The sequence below is a fragment of the Dromaius novaehollandiae genome, chromosome 8 (assembly GCF_036370855.1).
Source record: "Dromaius novaehollandiae isolate bDroNov1 chromosome 8, bDroNov1.hap1, whole genome shotgun sequence".
Lineage (NCBI taxonomy): Eukaryota > Metazoa > Chordata > Aves > Casuariiformes > Dromaiidae > Dromaius > Dromaius novaehollandiae.
Genome location: NC_088105.1, coordinates 16,861,467 through 16,881,173, shown reverse-complemented (window position 1 = coordinate 16,881,173; position 19,707 = coordinate 16,861,467). Strand labels below are relative to the sequence as shown.

General features: G+C 39.3%; 1 long non-coding RNA gene across 1 annotated transcript; it reads right to left on the bottom strand.

Moving 5' to 3' along the window:
• Positions 1 to 5,833: 5,833 nt before the first annotated feature.
• On the bottom strand, positions 5,834 to 18,573 carry LOC135329106 (uncharacterized). Its single transcript, XR_010390323.1, has 4 exons — positions 18,443 to 18,573; positions 15,287 to 15,403; positions 12,236 to 12,339; positions 5,834 to 6,152 (listed from the first exon to the last, which is right to left on the bottom strand). It is a non-coding gene; the product is annotated as an uncharacterized LOC135329106 (long non-coding RNA).
• Positions 18,574 to 19,707: the final 1,134 nt, after the last annotated feature.

The following is a 19,707-nucleotide window of genomic DNA, read 5'->3' as shown; positions in this document are numbered from 1 at the left end:
ACAGTGGCAACAAGGTGCAGTAGTTACAGAGTGCTTCACAGCATGAGACTTTAAATCTCTCCAACCTCTGGTGTAACTTCAGGGACCTAGTTCACCTTCTGCAACAAGATTTGACCATACCTGCCCTTGTAACATTTATGTACAGATAAAGGGATAACATACATTAGCTAAGTGACATCTTTTCCTTATTTCATTTTGGAAAGCAATCATCATAAACTCCACTGTGTATCTACTCCATTGTGAGAACACGCATAATATGTCTCACATTTTATATAGTTATGATTGTATATTTTATACAGCCATGATTCTAACATGGTATAGGATTGTAATACCACCGACTATTTTGAAATAACCTAGAAACTGGCAATGTCATAGGGCTCAATAAAGTGTCAAAAGGCCACAACCCACTATAAAGCACAAAAATTCAGACCAGCAACAAAATGCCCCATAAATTTGCAATGTACCTTGGATTCGCCTAGGTGAAATCTAGGGATGCTTTCCTGGTAACCCAGTAATACTGGGAATCTAACGATGAGAATGAAGAGGGGACAGAAATAAGACGACAGATGTGAAAGCTGCCGCAGGAAACAGCTCCCTGCTCAGGGCAGCCCGGGCAAAGCTTGGGCTTTATCTTGGGACATTTGCTATTTCTCACCACTGAGCCCATAAGCCCAGCAGAGGTCACTATTAAACCTATTTTACTGGTGAGGTGAAATTTCTGAAGTGAGAAGAGGCAGCACCAGAAGTGACTTGGTACAGCAATGAGAGACTTAAAAACATTTACAAATGGACACGGCGTGAAATATTTCCTATAGTCAGTAAATATGCTTGATACATTTGAGAAGATGCCAATATTTTTACCTGCAAATATGCATCAAGCATATTTGTAATAAATTGAATTATTTTCACATTCAGAATACATGTAAGGAGAAATGCAAGCATGCAGAAGTTAACCTCTTAGGTCAAAAAATATTTAAACATTCTGGGAAGCTTACACAATTCAGGAAAAACTTTCCTGGGGGACTACTGTTATTGTTTTCTGAGTAAAGGGAATTTCCATTCTTGACGTTTTTACACATCTGTGGCTGAAGATGGACTGTTCAAAAAAGGCATTATATTTTAATAGTTCATTTTTTCCTCCCTTCCTCTGATTTATTCTTCCCCTTCAGCTGAGAACTTTCATTCTTATTCAACTCCAGGGACACACTGGGAAGGAAGCATATACAACTTTTTTCCTTTTCCTATTATTTCTCCCCAGATGACCTATTTCTTATTTTCTACATTTCTTTTGGGAAGGAGGAAGAGAAGAGAGCAGGGGGGCTTTTATTTGGATTTGAAAAATCAGAGGTTGATTGGTAGCTGGATTATCAAGAGCTGGGAAAAACTTAAACTGCAGAGAGGAAAGCAAATCTGGTTTATTACCTGGTGCCGCTTCCTTTACGGATCTGTTTTTTGTTGGGTCTTCTCCAGTGCTTCTCTGAACTTTGTTTCATAAATGCCTACATGTAGAAAAACCCACAGAAACCACGGGGTGCATTTATATTATTTCTCCATTCTTTGATTCCTTAATATGAAATAAACTGGATCAACCAACTCATTCATTTGGGTTTACCTTCCTATGCTTAAAACAATAATGAAATATGACAGTTTATGGCTTTTCTCCTCTGGATGGCAGTAACTCCTGCTTAAATGTTCATGACCCATGACTGCAATATCCCACAGCAAGGGATTTCCTTTCCTTTGTCAGTGTGCTATCCAAAAGAAACATTTAATTTCATTCACTCCATCTTTTTCTTAATCTAAATTTGAAAGCTAAGTAAACTTTCAAATAAGGAATCTGCTTAAAGTCTAATTGCATGAGTTCAATATATAAAACTGAGCAGGAATCAGAAGGATTCGATGATAGAGATTTCCCTCTATTTGTACCCGATTACATAGTCCGTAAAAATTAACAAATGTTGCTGAGGAAATTGAATTCCTTGACATTAGACAACGAAGCAATACAAAAGATACGGATATATCTTGGCCTGAGAGGGTACTCTAACAATCTACCACTTTAAAATGTCCTTTTTGTATATGGATTTCTTGACTGTTCACTATAATGTGAAATTTTAAAACTGAGAATACATTCAGTAATTTCCAAACACCCACTGTGCAACCATATAAGTTAGTTTATAGAAGAGATACAAGGGGGAATGAAGCCCTCCTCCCTAAACATCTGACCAAATGCCATTATTTCGGGATCAAAACTACATTTATGTGTGGGACTCCAATCTTCTTGCAAACCACGACCAATTCTATGGCCTTGCTTTATTTCCAGAGAAAATTATATAGTTCAGAGCAACAATTTCCAAAGATGAGTGCCTATATTTACACAACTTCAGTTGGCTTTAGACAGTCCTTTAGAATCAGCTGCATGGGCATGATCCCCAGGCAGGCTGGCTTCCCAAAACCAAACAGTGTGTCATGCCCTCAGGTTTCCAAAGCCCCATTTGTGCTCTAGAGTTATTTGGCTCTCAACTTATTCAGCCTTGCTTTTAACTTCTGCTTCAGAAGCTGGCTTCAGAAGTACTATCTCCTTCCATCAAGCTCTGCATCCTAATATAAAATTATTCTAGCAGTGAGAAAATAACTGATTTTATATGCACATTCAATTCTTGGTCCATATGCTGAGACCACCAGTGGGGTCTAAGGAGTGTTTTTGTGGGGTGGATGTTTCTCTACCAAGAACAGAACACTACCAGCTCATTTGAACAGCTTACCTGTTTTCAAAAGGAGAAGAAAACTTAGCTCTTAGAACTCAGCAAAGCATTTCTGCCCACATCTTTTTCAGTGCAAAAAGCAAATCTGGCAAATTTAGTAACTTTACATTAGTTGCCCTAGAATCCCTACTTACATTTCCCCCCCACACACAATTGCTAGTGCACAGAAAAGCCACTTATTTATACTGCTCTATTTCTACCACGATTGTCCTGATCTTAAACAACACAGTGAGGTTCTGCCCATTGAGGCACCTAGTATTCCTAGGGCTGAATAAGGGAAGCAAAACAGTTTTGTGGTAAACAAAACAGTCCTGTCAAGGGTCCTACCAAGCAATTTGAAGTCCTCTGAGGTGACAGAAACATCAGCCCAGCACTGGGGGCAAGGTGCTTCAGGAAGGCAAAATGTCTCCTGGGACTCTTTGACACATGAGGGAACAATCGTTATTGTCCTCTTGGAAAGAGAGCGGTACACACTCGCCAACATGAGCACAGCTCCACAGCGCCGAGGGACACAGAGAATCTGTGGCTGACCACCTCAACACCCCTCTGCTCTGTGGTCAAGGTAACAGTCTCGGGGAGCAGAGCGGAGGTGCTCCATGTGCTGAAGTAAAGACTGAAGAGATGGTATGCTGCTAGGGAGGGATGCTGAGAAGGCCTTTTTTAGTGCAGTCTCTAGCAACAACATAGCCCCTTCTCTTTGTCTCCTATGAAAACCATTCTCTGCAATCACTGGGAGATAAACTGTGAATTACTGCAAGCCACTGCCCTGGCCTGTTCATTTGGGATGCCAGGAAACCTGAAAAATACATACCTGGGTACTAGTAGGAAGGTGATTTTACAGCTTGCCCCCAAACTGGGCTTTCAGCCATTCAAAAGAATAATAATGGTAAATAAATCATTTGTTACACTAGTTTTGCTGTAGGTCTATACCTTTGAGATTCCCTGATCTTCTGCTGCAATGTTTTTCTAAGGACTTCCTTAAGTTCTGGCACTGGCACCAGTTTGTCAGCAATAGACAAAGCACTTTGAGAAGCCTTCCCACAATGTTCCTCTAGAGCACATTTGTGAAGATCTTCTACTGTTCAGACTGACTTCTGAGCTCAAAAAACAAAAACAAAAAAAAAAAAAAAAGAAAAAAGAAAAAAGAAAAAAGAAAAAAGAAAAGCCAAACCCAAGTAGAGAAAAAATATTCATAGAATTTGTAGAATATTTGTAAAAATTCTTTCCTGTCCTATAAAGCACAGCTCACCTATGTGTTTTGCAAGTTTAGAGGATTGTTATAAAGGCCCATTAAAACTTAGAAAGTGTTCAGAGTGGAATTGTCTTGTGGGCCTTTTGATTTTTCTTATTAGGATTGGTGATTGAAATTCCTGAAATTGAGATTTCCAAAAGTGCTCAGGGGTGGCCCACCTCTCTCCCCGCAGCTGAATGAGTGAGGGTTTGTCTCCTTTTCACCACTGTAGCAGGTGAAGGAATGACACTCATCATCTCAAATACATTGATTGAATGGTCATCCACAGATTTATTTTTACTGTGTAATTTTCTAGGCATAAACTTTGTCCAGAGTGTGGGAAGATTTCTGCCTTAAAACACATGATTAGGGTACAAAACATCTTAGTTCTCCCAGTCAGCACTCTAAGTAACTTCAGCAACATTCAGGATAGTCTGTTTCTGAAAAAGCTGTGATTCATTGACCTCTCTTTCCCACATGGCAAAGTAGAACAGACTGAACATATGCAGAATGCAATTTAAAAATTGCATTCTTCATCTTCCTGATACACTAAAATGAAGGCTGATGGAAAACAAGGATGCTTTCCGGCAAGGTGCACTCTGCTGCCATGACAGCCAAGGCAAGGAGAAGAGAAGGCATGCAGAGTATTTCAGGCTGAGGTCCAAAGCAGAGAGATTTCAGATTTATTGTGAGGACATAAGAGCACTATGAACTTGAATTTCTAGCTTTTGGTGCTATAACTGCACTCAGTTAGTCAGAAGCTTAGGTTATAACTAGAGCTCAGTGTGAAAGGAGATTTCAAACGGATTAAAAAATCCTGTTCATTCCAAGGTCCTGAATTAAGTGAGACTATCTGAAAGACTGCTTTCTTTCTGAATCTTGAATCGTTCTTTAAATTATAATCAGAAGATTTAGTTGCGTTGGATTATAATTTAGAAAAATGTGTATTTAATTTGTATTAGCAGCCCTAATGTCAGAAGTTACAGAACTCCCAATAGTTTGTCAAGAACAAGTTCACTCTAGACTCATTAAAAAAACCCAAAACATATTAAAAAATTCTGCTTGGGACAGCAGTCCTATCTCTCAGACTGGAGATATTTTGTACCCTCAGGAGCCCAAATATACCCGCAAGACAACCTGCTTTGTGCAAAAAATTTGAGGTTTCTCTGAAATGTCTCCTTCTACTTCCCTCAGGCAGAGTTCCAGGACCTTACAAGAAGACATGAGCTTCCTTGCTTTCACATGCAAATCCAGTGGTAGGAGTAGAGCTTTACAGCGTAGCCCTCTTGGAACGAGGGCAGTATTTCACTTAGGCGTTTGGATAACAGTGTGATCCCTTCTAGAACATGCTTTCTGCTAACGCAGCATGTGTTAGTGAGGTTCTCTGCAATGTTATATGAAGCGGCAATACAAATACTATTCATCATTGCTACTGCTGCTTTCAGGTTTGTTTCACCTAAGCAAGGTGTTGTTGACTTGTCTTTAGGTGTAGCATCAACTAACTGATTCTACCCTCAGGAAATCAAAAAAAAAAAAAAAAAAGGGGGGGGGTTCTATGCAAGATACACATTTGTTTTTAAAAGAACTATTGCATAAAAAAACCTATGCTTTCTGGCTTGCTGGAGTTTCCTGAGGCAGACTTGTCATTGTTGATAATGCATTAAGCATAATACATCAGCCTGCCACAGAAAGAGTTTTTTGCTGGGTTGGCTATGCCCTTTCTATAGCACTAAGCAAGAATGACTAAGGCATAAAAGGGCATACAGTGGTGAAGCACTGCTTGTGAATAATGAATGCATGGGCAGAGAAGACGCACATAAAGCTAACGCCCTCTGCAAGCCATGAAGAAGTTAGCAAAAGAACAAGTTAAATATAAAGGCAAAAGCAATCAAAGGCATGTACAGAGAACAGGCACACATCCAGAAAATCACCTGTACAACAAGGGTGACTGTTGGGTAAACACTGATCTAGAAGAAAGAATCCTCCTTCCATGTGATGGCACGACTGGCTGCAGAGATCTAGTTAGTTCAGCATCCATGGGCTCCCTACTGCCAAAGTCACTGAATCTGAAGAATTCACCACAGAACAATCTGCGCAATATCTTGAATCTTGAAACTCAGTTTCACGCAACTAAGCCACAGCAGTTCTATGGTCAGGGACTGTAAGTGAAAAAAAAGAACGGGGTCAATTTGCAGGAAGCATATGTCCTGTGACAGATGTCTAAGTTGCATTTAAACTGATTAACAAACTGGTTTCTTTGTAAATCAGAATTATACAAAACTTCCCTCTGCTGCTAGCCTCCATACCTGTACTCTGTATAGCTGTATTATCTACCTGATCTGGTTCCTCTGCTCTTCATCCTGTTATACATTATGCACTTTGCTGAGGACTCAAAGGAGTCTTCAAAGTTATATAATTGTCCATGATATAGCCAAGTTATAGTGCTACTCTTTAGCAAAACTGTACTCATCAAGCCCAAATATTCCACTGTTTCCACAGCCAACTTATCATGACTGAGGTAGGTGTATCTAATAAAACAAAAAAACATTAAAATGAAAATCAGGCCCTTTCACACTCTCCTTTGCTTCAAGGGACACCAAAAAAAATGGAAAAGCATTGAGATGATAACAGACTTTTCAATTGCCTGTAATTATTCTGTTAGCAGCAGAGCGGTTATTCAAAAAACAACAACAACAACAACAAAAATGATATGAGGATACAAACCCTTGCATGGGCAAATATGCCCAGATTCTTTGCATTTGTAAAATCTCCACTAACAGTTCCCAAAGTCTATTTAACTCATCCCTGGTGATTATTCAATGCTGACCAGGATGCAGATTTCATTATATAACTTGTTCTAGGCAGCAGAGGCTCCAAACGTTCAGGGGAAAATCAACACCTCCTCTCCTTTTCCCACAGCTTTTATATCCTTTCAGAATAACTTATCCCAGTATCATTCTAGTTTAATTTTAAAAGCACTCAGTGGCTGAGATCTTCAATCCAGCAATGCCACCTCAGTGACCCCTCCTGCTGAGGAGGGTGTATATATCAGGGTGCTTTGAATGGCACCCAGATGGCCAAGGTCTCTTGGAGCTATTTCAAGGACCCGAAATTGCCAGGGCATGAAGCTGTGAGGTGCCACCCCTTGGTCACCACTCACTCTAAGGGTGCAGGGGCTGCTATAGCAACCTAATGTCACTCACCAATTCCCTTCTAAAAGGAACCTGGGAGTTAATCTATGCTGTACAAAGCTGCTGCAAGAAGGGCTGGTGATGCTAAATCATGGTTCAGCAAACGATTAGTCTACCAGCGCACACTTTTCTTACATTTTCTCCATTATAAAGGTTTCTTTTTGCACAGTGTTGTTGGCAGTACAGAATAAAGAATGCAATTTTTCACAAGTTAAAATACTCCCTTTTGATTGACGGGAACAGTTTGCTGCATAAAAAATTGAAGCAAAAGATGTAAGATTTACTTAAGAATTAACAAATTTTTTTATCAAAAGTAAAGGCTTGTCTTTGATTTCATATCCTTAAATAACACTGAGCAGAACCGACTGGTGGCTAATGAATAATAATAAATACACCTTGGCTGTGATCTCCTGCTGAAGCCTTGGATCAGCCAGGCTGTTTGGGAAGAGACAACTGCAGGTGAACATTACCCCCAAGGCTTGTCCTCACCTCACTTCTGATGTGGCTTGTTCTCCTGTATTCTCTGAACAACATGGTTCATTGAAGATAGCCTCTGAAAGGCCTTCCAAGGAGTCTGGGTCTGTGTATGCAGAACAAAGCTCACAGCATTCTAACTTGCTCATGTCACCAGGCCAGATACACAGAGAAAAAAACCTCTACTATCTGACATTTCCTTTGCTGCGCCTGTCTGTAATTGCGTGATGGGCAGGAAGAGCAGGAGGTGACAGAGTATTGCTTTTGAGCTTTACAACTTAGCTCTGGAGAGGATGCTTCCAAAAGGTAAGTGAAATGAAGAAAGAATGGTGCTCTTCTATTCATAAATCCAGCCTAAGCAGGAGCCTTCTCGAAAGTGTTTGAGGTTCTGGTAAGAGTTTTATCAAGCATGTGCTTGATAAAACATCAAACATCAGCTGGCTGCTCCACTGGCCCTCTAATCAGCTGTTTTTCCTAGCAACAGGAGGCAGACAATAAGCTCACATCTACTAAGGAAGCACTTCACTGTCAGTGGAGATGCTGTTGAGACCAGGTGTAGAGAGAGACAACCAGGCCCCAGGTTTAAATATCTGCAGATGTCCAGGGAGCTGATGATCTTTTAAAAATCCTGTTACGGACTTCATTTTTGTACATCTGAGAGTACCTCCATCTTCAAGAGGAACAAAATGTATTTAATAAGTTAGTTGGGGAGTCAACAGAAATAACAGTTAATAATTAAACACAAGCCTCTGAGAAATGCCCTTTACAGATGCTTTTTTTTTTTTTTCTTTTAATACAACATGGGTTTGTAATTAAGTTTTAACAAGGTTTCTTTGGCTCTGTAAGGACCGTGCCACAAAAGCTTTGGGGGAAATGCAGAGGAAAGAACTCCTGATCTAGAAAAAAGAAAAAGGCTGATGAACATAGTTTATTTTGTTCAAATGAGATTGAGCTTGCAATTTCTTGGATGAAAGTGGGACAGGCTTTGAGAGATTCCAAAGATCTGAGAACACTGAGAGACTTTGAGCATTCAGTTTTTCATCACTGGCACTATTAAAATTTCTGGGTAAGATTATTCTTTGTCTTCTACTAGTATAAATTCCACTGATTCCACTTTGGATATGCAGTAGCATGATTTAAAGGGAATTATTCTTGACCACCATAAGTGATAAGAGAATAGGTCTCATACTGAAAGCAAACGCCAGCACTAAATCTCATAGGCCTGTAGAATAGTAACATACACTGCAATTCCTATCTGTGCACCTCATCTGAAAGAAATCTGATGATTTTTCCTGAGGCTATTCTGGCATAACTGTATCTTTGTCCATTATAAATTCACATATATTTTTATAAGCAAAGCAAGGGTCCCATTGGCACCATTAGAAATAATCCTTCAAGAGTTTTCCAAAGATATGCCTTGCTTAACTTCAACGGGGAGTTAACTAAACATTCTACAGAAATTTTATTTTTCCTCATAAGCAACAATAGGTCCCTGTAAATGTAAAGTAAGTCATACACAATCAAATATGCTGGCATAAAAGCAGTCATGCTCTCACTCCTATAAAAAGTAAATATATGATGCCAATAAAGACATGCCAACATGTAAGAATAAACCTTTTGTTTTAAAACATATATAACTAAAGAACTTTTTATATGCTTTTAAAAATTCATTAAGACTCAAGCCTTGGCTGTTTGGAAAGCTTTCTCAGTGACTGGATCACCAGAAGACAGTTTGGGATGATTTCTGCATTTTCATTTATAGAGGCCATAGAGTAGGGAAAGAGCTCAGTTTACCTGAAACCAGGTCCTATTGCTGTCAAGCTGTCACAGAAAGAGAGTAGAAATAAATCTGTCCTGGTCTGCGCTTCTTCCATGTAACCAAATCCACTGTAGCTAACACCAAGGAAGACTTGCTCTTCCATCTATACTCTTTGCTTCTTAGGGACTTGCACAGAGCCTGACTCAAGCCTGGGAGAACAGACCAGATGTCTTTTAACCTTAGTCCAAGGGTCGGCCTCTCAGTCCAGGAAGAGTGGTGCTGCCAGTGTACCCCCGGTTCAGCTAGCAAAGCTCTCCTCCTCCGTTCTGGCTTCTCAGCAGTGCAGGCCAGACTGAATTTTGTGTGCCCAAAAACGAAAGTCTGAAGCCGGTTGTGGGAGGGAGATAGGGCAGGGGAGAGCTCACCGCTCATCCGCTGCCGCAGGATGGGAATGGCAGGAAAGGCAGTTTCGCCGTTCCTGAAGGGAGCAACCTGCTGCCCTGCACTGCATCCTCCTCGCCCCACTGCACCCCAGTTGGCAGCACCTCTGAACGTAGTGGGAGTTTCCACACAAAGAGGCTGTCGCAGGCCCGGTCATGTGTACTCCATTCACTTCAGAAGGGGTAACCATCTGTCTTTATTCCCCAGTTTCCCTTAATTATGACATTAATAGACAATTATAGAGAACAAGTCTCTATGCAATAGTGCATATTCACCACAGTTAGATCTCAGGATAGTAGAGGTTGCCTAAGATACGTAGCAGAAATAAATCGTGTTTATCTAGCTGCCTACTTGTACAGCAACAAGTCACTGACCAGTTTGTCCAACACAAATAGGTACAGCTTAATTATCAGTGGAATGTACCTGATGAGATCCCTGGTAGTGCTGGGAAGAAAGCAGCTTTCTCCCAGCTCCCTGCTGCTTCCTGTGCTTCTACAGAAGACCAATAAAAGTGGGAAGGTTTGCTGAGCATGAAGCACCTAAATGGTGCACTTCATTGCTACAAAAAGTGTTAAGAAAGGAAGAGATTCTTTTCTCCCTTCAAATTATTCTTCTCATATTATAAGTGCCTCTTCTGGGCAAAATCTGGCTAATGCATTTGCAGTTACCTGCCCCCCAAATGGGTATTTTTGTACCTAAAAAATATCAAAATTCTTACAGCAATAGAAAGCTCTCATATAAAATTCATCATAACATGCTGTTACAGGGGAAGTATTAGAGGAATTACCACAGAGGAACATGCCAATAGCTCATCTAATGTGATACCCTCTCTCTCAGTGCACTCAGCTACAAACATTTCAAAAAGGAGGTGGGTAGTAATGAGCATATAGGCTAAAAATGAGCAATAATATTTGGATCCATATACAAACTTTCCCACACAGCACTGGAGTTCAGATTTTTGGTGTAATCTCTTTGTATTCTTAATGCTAAGAACAGTACAGTCATGCACAGAGGAAATGTTCTCCTAGCTTACATGCTTATGCATAAAAATTTTCTGTACTTTACAGCTAGGCATACTTTGTAAGGTAACTAAGGACTTGAGGATCCTTCCTTTATAGCGCAGTGAACTTGAATGTAATCTAACCTGGTTGTTCCAAATCACTGAAATATTTGGATTGCAACGGTAGCTACAGCTGGGCTTGTTCTAGGAGGTAACTAACTTTGATATTGAAGAAGCCTTGCCCTTTTTCTGGAGACTTTTTCAAACTGGCAGAGCTGGAACACTGTACACGTGAGGAAGACAAAAGACAGAGGCGAGCATCATCACTTGCGAACAAGGACGCAGGACAGAAAGGTGCTTCTGCACCTTAAACTTAACTGAACTAAATGCAAGTTTAAGCATCACTCTTACATTTAGACTCTGTTATATGACCAAAGATCCTTCCAAGGTGCCTATTTGTACCAAGTTGAAATGTACAATATCAGGATTTAATTCCAGAATTGACTTATATTGCCCATTTAATAAAAAATGACTGTTTGTATTTTTATCAGTCACATTCCTGCCTTCTTACTGTAGTATTGGACAAAGCACATACATCACATAATACATAGACAGATTTGTCAAATCATCTGAAGGATGATTATTAATAGAAAATGGTGGATGTATTGCCTTTGGTAGACATACTTCACTACCTTAAGAGTTAAGCAACAGTTGTTGCAGAAAATCAAAAAAATCCAACGGTTGAATTCTCCAGTTTTTGACCATCTGCATCACTCTGGAATATTCACATGAAAATGACATATTTGAAAAGTTGTGGTTTTTTAACAGTAACATTTAATTCTGATTCACAGTTTACTGTGAACAAAAACTTCAACACTTCCAAGAAATTATGAAAGAAAGTGATGAGCACAAAAGGTTCTTGCTACATTTGTTAGGCAGCAGCAAAAAATTCACAGAACCCTAGAAACTTGGGGAAGAGAATAGGAGAATTGAAAAAAGGGGCTGCATCCCAGGGATGGGTATGTGTGTGACTGCGAGACGCAGGCACCTACTGTAGTAAAGGTCAGAGTGCCTTAAAATGGCATATCAAGTAAGGCACGGGCCATATCTTCCTAGCAACAACTTTCAGAAAAATCTACCAAGGCTTTTCCTTCTGGAAGGCTTTTTTTCAGGTTCTCTAATCGAAGAGCTAATATATCTCACTACTGCTAACAGAGAGCGTAACACGTTACTTAGCCAGCAGTGTATCTGTGGTATCTGGTATCCAACTGACAGGAGGTAACTCACATTTCTGAGACGAGAGAACCCTGTGAATCACTTGTGAGATGCCAGATTAAAAGATTTACCGAGCATATAGTCATGTTAATACGTTCTCACCTAGATTCCAGGACTTCCTCCGTGGTTTTAGTGATAGTATCTCTGTCTCTCATACTAATTGATAAAGTCTTCACTGACTGGAGTGGTGAAAATTTCTTGTTGCCCTATTTAGCAAAGACAGATATTAGACATTTAGTAAACAGCAATATAGAGTTGCTGTATTCGTAAGGGATATATAGATTTAATTCATGTCAGTTTTGTAGGCTGGCTGTGTGTAATGCCCTCTTACCGTGGCACAGGGAGCTGTAAAAAGACTGACTGTAGGGCTCTGGAGTATTCTCTTTTGCCTTGGTATTCTTTGCAGTGCTGAGATCTCATGATGTATTATCAGAATGTATCAATTCACCTTGTGACCTTTTCTGAAATAATCTAGTCCAGTTGTTTTTAACTTTTTCAATCTTCAAACCTCTAAATATTTTCCATTAAAATTATAAGACCTCCCCGCACTCTGTGAATTTTAGCTAACTAGTAATAGCTTTGCTTTCCTTAGTTACTTTTCAGGAAGTGCTTGGAAATAGTACCCTGCGGTGGTTGCAGACCAGAGGTTGAAAACCACTTGCAGTTTTATGGCCAGCTTCACAACTAGTGTAACTTGGCATAATTCCATTGATTTCAAAGGAAAAACTGTCTGACAGCATCAGTTAGAATAATGACAAATATTCCCCTCAATTGACCTAGGTTATTGGACGTTAGCTGAGGAACTTCCCTGGCTGTAGTCCTGCTCTATAGCTTTGCCTGGGAGTAAGACTGAGCTCCATTTCAATGTAATTATATCTCTTTTGGGAAATATTCCTTACTTACTAGCTAGACCAGAACACAGAGAAGAGCCCAAGAGGAACCTTAAAAATAATACATGAGAAACCTCATCAGAGAATTCTTAAAATTTTATTTTCTACATGTTCTCACATGTATCCTAGGTGTTTAATTTTTAAGATGACTCTTCAGTCAGATAGATAGTTCCCTTTATCTCAGTGGTGCAGTGTAACTTGTGTTCAACTCTTACAAGTTATATAATTAACAATACAAATTTTGCTTGGCTTCTGTAATCAGTTTGTTCTATCCATAAGGTTTTATGCATGGTATCAATGTCTCTGAATTGAGTTACGCTGATTTACACCGGATGCTCACATGTCCAATTTTTTAAGATACTTGAGGTTCCTCATGAGTGCAAAAGAAGTAATATTGCTGTTTTTTTCAGAAAAAAAAAAGCTCAAATAGGAAGGTAGATATTAAGAAAAGTAACAATTAGATCTGAAATGTTAATAACTGGATATCTTTTCTGAAGATAGTTAAAAGTATTTACATTTTAAAAGACAAAAAAGTCTCAGAAAAATTAGAGAAAAATGGAAAATTGTCTTTCATGCTGTTACTGTCTAGCTCACTTTGCAGCTCCATCACATGACAACGAATAACTAAAGAAAACTATTATTATGCAAACCACTCCAGCACAAAAGGGTATTACATATCTTGTACAAAAGGGGATTTCTTTAAAAAGCACAGCGCATTCAGTGTTTAGGGTTTGCAGTTGAAATTCATGGCCTTGCTTGCCAATATTATCATGCAGCTGGGTATTATGCTATTGCTTTACTCTGAAGGGGAAAAAAAATCACAATAAAGATATTCAAATGGGTTCATATTAAACTGTTGTATTCTCTTATGTTGCAATATCAGTTTTAATGATTTTTGGCACCTCTTCTCTCAGCACAAAAGTCACAATAAACATTAGCCATAGAGACTCTGACTGCAAACAGAAAATGTCAAAAATGCACATCTTTTGATTTTAAAATTACAGTTGGAAAATAGTGTTCTCTAATCTCTGAGACAGAAGTCCATCTTTCTGTAAAGAAGAAAGCTTCTGACAGAATCCCTCATATGGGTGCTGCTAGTAAGACAAGGGCTTATTACTTTATTTTTAATTAATTTTTTATCTTCCCAGAAATTCTCTATTTTTTTTTAAATAGAAGAAAAGTCAGCTGGCCAAAGATACTCCTGGTGAGTAAAATATTAAATGTAGTCTCTCAGAAATCTTAAGCTCTTTGTGACATGACTCTTCCAATACTAGTTTGGATTAATAAGTTACATCAGTCTTTACAGGGTTAGATGCTTCCTGCTTCTCCTGTATACTGTCTTAGTCCTATCACTCTTCTGAACTACCTCACTAAGCATCAATGATTTCTCTTATATTCCTTCTAAGGAATGTTTTCTAAAAAACAGCAACAAGCCACACAGTTTCTGAGGAACAGCTTAACCTTCTTTTCATTTGCGTATGTCATCTTCCCCTATAACTCTCAGATATATACATTTCTGGGTATCTTCAGCTGTTTTTTCAAGTCGTTACTTCTGGTTTTGTTTTCTGTTTGTCCCTGAGTTGCCTGAGCACTGCCATCATAGAGGGTTGAAAGGTCTTGCTCTGCGATGATTTTATGTGATGAAAAACAAAAGAATGCCACAAAATGAACATTTTTGTAAGGAAACAAAAGTTCATGGAATGATTCCTTGGCATGGGTTAGTACCGAAGCCAGACTCCCAGACACTGAACACACTGTGGCATCCAAACACGAATCTCAGACTAGCCCTGGTTGTACAATAAAGTTAGCAATAGAAAACAGAGACCTTTGAAAAGTTGTATGGCTATGAACATGCAATTTGAACACAACCGCTTTTCCCTTTGCTTAAATTGAAAGTACTGCTCCAATCTTGCTTGCTTATAGATAACTGTTCTTTGTGCTGCTTGTTTATTTAATTATAAAGAAATAAATTCATACCTTTTAATTTCAAGTTGTTAATTGTTATGGCTTGTCAGATATCAGCTATGTTAGGAGAAGCAGTGGTGAAAAAAACCTAGTCTCAGTTGAGGTACTTAAATAAATACCAGGATCAGTGTTGATATCTATCTTCTATAGACATTATCAGTTATTTAAATTGACTACACATGGCAAAGCCAGGAACCATTCTTATTTTCTGTCTTCTATATTTTTCTCCACTTCAGATGTTAAAAAATATGGTTGCAAACTTAAGTGTCAAATATAGATCAAGATCAGATATGCATACCTTGTGGTCACCAGCGGGTCCAGTACTTACATCCTCCACATAACTGCAGCCTGATCAACCGACGTTCCTGCTTCCAGAAACTGAAGGAAGCTAATCTATGGGATCAGCAATACAGCTCTGTAGATAATGTAAAATACTGTGTAAAATACAAGACAATCACATAGCCCTTTTAAAAGAAGCAGCTATTATTATTCCTATTTTATTGATGGAAAGATTAGGTCACAGAAGCCTAAAGAAGTTGAAGGTTTAAAGCAGGTCTTTGCACTGCCATAACTAGCATACCACCACGTGGAAGCTTTGCACTGTTCTGAACATTTTTGTGATTGAAAAAATGTTCTCTGGAAGGTCATTAAGCAATGAGCCATCCTGACAGTTTGACTGGTGGCTTTAGTGGAAAGGCAAAGCTGTGTTTCCATTCTGAGAGAAATTCTGACACACTGAAATCTGTTTTCTTCCATGGAGGAAAAAGGCTGAAACTTCAAAATTTCCAATAGCAAAAGGGTAACTATAAAATTTGATTCAAAGTAATTGAAAGGTTTCATTTGATTGCTCAAATAATATAATTCTATGCAGTAAATCCTGTACGGTGGAATTGAAGTTTTTCTGGTGCCCTGATGTTATTTGTGCCTCCAATAGTCTTGCAAAATTCATCTCCCCTTCGTATTCAAGTAAACATTTCTTCATCTTACACTCTACTTTTTAAAAATGAGTAATATCAGAAAGACAAGGTTCTGCTTCTGCACTAGCAAAGTAGCACCTGTGGCAGTGCAGAGAAAATGTCTACAAGGACGTAATCTTTGGTCTTCTCTTTACAGATTACTAATTATTTCCAAAATATTAATAATCAAACAATCATTTCCAGGATTAATATTTTTGTTGTGATACATCTTCTTCCTTGTGCTCAACATTCCCAGTTCCCTCTGCTTAGCTATTGTCCTATCCACATTTCCTGAAGGAGAGGAGGCACAGACCTATTGCCCTCTGCACCACTGCGCATGGCAAAGCCTGGGAACATTCAGCTCTTCTGGTGCTGCACAGAACCTCCTACCAGATTAGACTTTCAGCCAGATAGTGTCTATATGCAATCCTGTATAAATACTAGTTTACTCATGCTCCAAGCAGGTATGATGTATTTTTTCCACTCAGCAGCTTTTCTTTTTTTAATTCTAAAGTTTTTTGGAATAACATGAATAATAATACAAAATGAAGAAAATGCACTAAATGATACATACCAGTTGCTGGTTGTGATTAATTAGTAGTTATAAGCCCCCCTCCCAACTCAACTGCTAGCAAGTAATTTACTTGCAGGAATTCCATAAAGGCAGACAAATTTCAAAATACTTTCATCATTGTTATTTTAATTGACAGATGAGCTTGTCTGTTGTCACTGCTTCCAAAACTTTCATTTCTTAAACTAAGAAGTGATCACAGTGGGATTCTGGAGACTGATAAGGAACCAGAAGCCTAACCAAAAACCTATAGCAATACATGCTTTATTGTCTACATTTTGCTCTCAGACTACTCAACTGAGCTGCTCTGATTTACCTAGCATAATGGAAGGGAGAATTTCCTGCTATGTTTCCAAGCATTCTTCAGTTCTAACAACGGGAAGCCTGTCAGCCCCTTTAGGACAGTCTTGGCAGTTTGCAAAACTATAGTTAGATAGGCCTTGTAAGATATTAAATCACAGAAGCTCAATAACATTAGACTCCAGGATATCCCTGGTAGAGGCTAAGAAGTGGGGTCCTTGCTCTACACTCAAAGGCTTGCACTGCTCGTTGTGAGGCTACATGGTCTTATTGCTCCCCTTAAAATAGGATCTGCCTGGCTTATTTTTTATATCAAGATATCCTTTGAAACACTTCTTCAGATCTTCCATCTTGTGTTATTATGGTTTCTTGCTTATTCTCTGTTCCTCACTGTAAGCTCTGCTGAAGTGTTCTGAGGGTGAGTTCTTACAGAAGAGTATTTGTAGTTAGTTTTCCATGTAAACCTGACCATAAGCTTAAAACCAGGGCGCACAAATGAACTGAATAGTTTTTGCTTCGGTTAACCCATCAGCATTGCTTCAGGACAAGGTTGAAAATGGCATTATCTAAAAAAAACCAATGTTATGAATCACTACCTCTTCCAAGACTTTCAGAGGTTCTCCCTTTTCCTATTTGTAAATCCTCAGTCTTTGCATTAAAATTTTCTCAGACAGGAAAACAATAACAATTGATTTACATGGACAATAACAGCTTTTCTCAGTTTTCAATCCAACTTCCTCTGAGATCTCATTGACCTCCAAAGTTCAACTTCTTCCAAGAAAGTTTTCTTTAGGATTAATAGCCTTAGCATCAAATCACTGGTGAGTGCTATAGCCATTAGTAGTGCTGTAACTGAGGACGTATCAGTATTTCCACATAAACTCTTATTTTCAGAGATTTATAACTTGGCTACAAAAATACACTTTCATGCTGAAACTTGGCAAAAAAGCTCAGTCTGGGAGTGATTTTACTTTTTATTTTGGGAAATCTGTACAACTCTGTGGGTGTTTTTAGACTGAAGTTCTGAACAAGACCTTGGCTTGCCATCTACATCCCTTAAGTGCCTTGGAGAAATCCCAGCAGGACTTTCTAAGAGTACAGATCCACTTCTAAAAAATTATGAAAGGGTGATGTAAAAGGATGTTTAAAAGTGTTTTTTCCCTATTTTAAAGAATCTGAAATTGGACCTAGTCACTCCTTCTCTAGAAGACATTTTAATCAATTTAAAATTATAAGATTTTTCTGAAGATTTTAGCCAGCCAGACTAACATGTAAGGCCAATGAACTGCTCTGCAGTAATACAGGGGTCTGAATGTTTTCATTAGCATCCTCATGCAGAGTAACTGAGGAGCATGTTGGCCCTTCTGCAATTGGAAATGCTCATGGAGTAGGGGGTGAAAACCGCATTAACCCTCTGTAGCGGACCAAAGAAAAATAGAGGTGAAGAGCCTCGGGAAACCTGTGTCTTGCCTCTTCAAGACCCACGACAGTTCCCCGGTGACTGGGAGCTGTGCAGCAGTAGGGGCCACCTGAGGGAAAGTAGGCACGCACCCTTCTGTCAAGCATCCCAAAATAAATCTTCACCAAAATTAGAGCAGCTTAGATCAAAATCAGCGGAAATACTTACAAGCTCCGCTCTGCACGAGCCCCTTCAGAAGAGGTTCAGAGGCACCATCTGGAGGGAAAGATGCCAGAGAGACACCACAGAGTTTCCAGTTTCCTTCATAGGTAATTCCTGCAAAGGGATGACTTGGTCCTGAGTCATTGCCACTAGGGATGAGAAAATAAACACAACCTGGTACACAGACATGTTCAAGGCTACAGGCTACAAATTTAATCGCTTCAAAGAAAAATATACTCAGCTAAGATGATGACCCAGCAGAACAGAATGGGTATGCAGACTACTCATTCATTCCACAGCAGAAATTTGAGCAACCCAGAGACAATACTGTGCCCCCAAATTGGTCAACAAAGCTAAAAATGGCCAGCCAGTCCTTCCTCACTTATATGGGATAATTTCTAATGTCTGTGCCCAGCAGCAGGCCCACAACTCCACTGAGCCCATACAAATCCTATCTTTTCTTATCAGTCACCTTCCCATAAGAAAGAAAAGGCCAAGTCACCCTTCGGATACAAACTTCTGGAGCACCGTCTTGCTACGGAAATGTCAGCAGCTACCGCAGTTGCTCCTACAATCCAGATGGACTGCCCTTACGTTCATTCCATTCTGTCTCCAAGAAGAAAAATACTGGACCCCAACAACAGAAAGACAACATCCTCTGAAATGAGGCACTGGTACCCTTACAGAGTCTGACAGATGTCGGCTTTGAGCAGGAAATACCAACCTTCTTATCTTTGGGAGTGCTCCATTTGAATCTGATCCAGAAGTTTTCCTTGGGAGCAGCTCATTATAACTAGACAAATTCAGTCCCAACTCTGAAACTTCTTTTGAAGGTATAATGGCAAGGGAACCTCAGAGACAGGATTAGAAGGAAGAAAATGAGGTAGCTTTGCAGATGCCTAAAGGAGCACTTTCCAGATGTAAGGAATGGCATGGGATAAAGCTTGAAACTGAGTGACTGCAAATCTAAGAAGTAGATGGAGGAGGCTGGCACTGTGCACTAATCAGTGAAAGAAGTGATCTCTTGATCCTGAATAAGAGATGATAGGTAGGATGCAGTGAAGCTATGAAGGGCTTTGAAAGTGAAGACAAGCTGCTTATATCTGATAGAAAAGAAGTGTTATATTTGACAGTCAAAGCAATGGGCTAGGAAAATGATCTCTGCAGTGCTACGCTGTATAGAATCATGCTGGCGAAATTGCATTTGTCAAAACCAGAGGAATGGATATTGCGGTAATCAATTGAGGTTGGTGAAAATTTACATATATATT